The following is a 2932-nucleotide window of genomic DNA, read 5'->3' on the forward strand; positions in this document are numbered from 1 at the left end:
ACTATAAAGGCGTGTATCAGATACGAAACAAATCATGTGCTTGATTGTAGATAGTCAAGACGGGATTTGTACCTCTCGTAAAAGAGAGAGATATCGCTGGGCCCCTCGTGTGAGCGAGACTGTAGAAATGTGTGGCCGCACTATAGACGAACGTCGTCTATTTCAGACAGTCGAACTCAGTGAACGAGAAAGCAGTCGAATCAGATAAGGTGGCTTGTCCATGCCTTATGTTCGACATATGATATCATGATACAAAAGGATCATCAACCGGAATCATCTCTGGCGTTCGTAAAGATCACGAACAAACTCTATTCGAGATAGGTAGTCATAGTGTCTTGCTAGAGACCGCCTATGACTTATATATCCGAAATAGAGATTTCGGGTTATACTGCTATATCGAATGAGCCTACAGGGTCACACACGCAGGGAAGGACAAAACGCACGAGAAAACGACAGAAAAACCATGACGGAAGAGTCTGGAACGGACGGACCAGAAGTCCAGAACGGACGGTCTGCCGTGCCAGACCCGAGGTCCAGAACGGATGGTCCACGTGAGTAGACCGTCCGTTCTACGTGCTGGAACGGACGGTCCACGGGCTTTTCTGGACCGTCTATTCCGGGCTTCAGGTTTTCCGAAATTAAACCGAATTAGGGTTAAATCACCTTATAAGAAGGAGATTAAAAAAACCCTAACTGAAGAGACGAAAGGAGCCGCATTTTGGCAGAAAAGAGAGAGTTTTTGGAGATCCAAAAACGAGTTCGAAGTCTCGAGATTTCTCGGTGCACATATCGAATAGAGATTCAAGTCCTAGCAGACAAGTTCCAATCGTTGGAATCCATCCCGAGGTGTGGATACGTGTAGAGGGCGAGGTAATCTTCCTGCCTAAATGATCGAACGAATTTTTCAGTTGATATAGGCCCCGGATCGATTGAGGTAAGCGTTCTAACGTTTCTACGATTCATTAGAAGCATGGTTCTAGGGTTTATTAAATTTTTGTTATATATCCGTTGCGCAAACCCTAGAATCGATCTCTTAGGAATAGGATTCACTCTAGAGATCCCAGGAAAAACCCAACACTTTCTTGGTTAATGCTCAGAGAGTTAAACTATACAACCCATGAAATGAACTCGGACCGAGAGGCACCTTAGCCCTCGTGACTCCGTTTCATGAGTGAAAAGTGGTCTGGTCTAGCTGAGACCAAAAAACAGCGCTCTCGGGGGCATCCCGAGGTTGTAAATATCGTTTTCCTTTTTAAAGATCACAAAAAAAAAACCCCAACATTTTGACCCCTTTTTGGTATGACTCCAACTCTTTCTCAGAAGAACCAGACGGACCATTCTGTTTTTCTCTAGCGATCGCTCAATTTTTGGAAATTTTGTGAATCAGTTCATTTTCGGGCTACCAGCTCTCATTTTCGGGCTACCCTCCTGATATTTCTGAGCAAAATGACAGTTTTCAAAATTTAGGGCGCCCTCCCTACATTTTAGAGCGACCGCCTTTTTCGAAAAACAAACAAAAACGAGCTACCGCTCGTGATTTTAGGGCGACCGCTCTATCGCGTATTCTAGGGTTTCAGCACTCTCATTTATCCCCAAATCAAACCCTAGCCTTCTAAACACCACAAGTTGAGAGAGAGGACATAGAGAGAGAGGATCTAACCTCCGATTCGTCGTCGTCGGTCATCCAACCGCCGAATCTCATCTCTACACCTCTCTCCGGCGTCGATCTCGGACCTCGTCTTTGCCAAGTCCTCCAGCAACCAAATCATCACCGTTTGCAGCCATCTCTCTCATTCTTCCCTCCATTCCTTCAATGGGTGCAAGGTAACACTCTCCTCCTCTTCAATCTCTCTATTTCTCATCTCATAGTTCTCTCTTGGCGGATTTTTCGAACTCTAGACTGTTTGGGTTAGCTTAGAGATGCAATTTTCGAGCCTATATCACCCCCTAGAACCCGAATCTCAAAATTTTTTGGGGATTTGCGCCTCCATTGTCGAGTACTGTTTCTCAGACAAAAACGGGCGCCCTATCCTCATTTTAGGGCGTGTGACACCCGTAACTCGTGTATAGTATACGGGCTGTGCCACATGGACGATATAAAATAAAATAATAATAATGCGGAAGCAAAATCACGAAATCCAAAAAACATTTTTAATAAACCAGAGTAAGCAGCGGAAAATACAACAGGCGATCAGTATCGCAAAATAACACATGTCCGAATAGTTATAATTTAGCCGTACAAAATGCGGGAAATACAGATCTCGTAACCCAAAATGTAAATCCCGTACATGATGCTGTCTCTCTCAGGTCGTCGTCTGCCGGGTGCGCTAGGCGTAATCCTCGTGATATGAAAAATGTAAACCACGAGGGCTAAGCAAAACTGCTTAGTGAGTAGCCCGGGTTGAACCCGGAAATTCCGTTCCCAACGAGAACGGTACGGTCGACATTACCATAAAAACACATGCAATAAGTAAAACACCGTAAGCACGTAAATAACAATCACAATCACGCCCGTATGGAGTCCACCATAGGGCTTAGCCGTATACCCTGGTCAAGTCCATGACCAGGGGTGAATCCACGCCCGTCACTCGCGTGACGTTGGCCATCGCATCGCATGCGATCGTGCGCGTCTCCTGCGCCTGTCACTCTCGTGACTACCGATGTCAAGTCCATGACACAACGGGGATACAATCATACCCATATGGAGTCCACCATAGGGTCCAGCCATATACCCTAGTCAAGTCCATGACTAGGTGCGAGTCCACGCCCGTCAAATCCATGACGTTGGCCGTCGTGTCGCACACGACTAAAACGCGTCTCAAACGCCCATCAAGTCCATGACGGTGATGGTTGACTCCACAACCATCCACAAACACAATCACGCTTAACTCGTACGCACGAGCAAGCTACACACATGGCACACAACGTGCAA

The sequence above is a fragment of the Tarenaya hassleriana genome, unplaced genomic scaffold (genome assembly GCF_000463585.1).
Source record: "Tarenaya hassleriana unplaced genomic scaffold, ASM46358v1 Cleome113, whole genome shotgun sequence".
Lineage (NCBI taxonomy): Eukaryota > Viridiplantae > Streptophyta > Magnoliopsida > Brassicales > Cleomaceae > Tarenaya > Tarenaya hassleriana.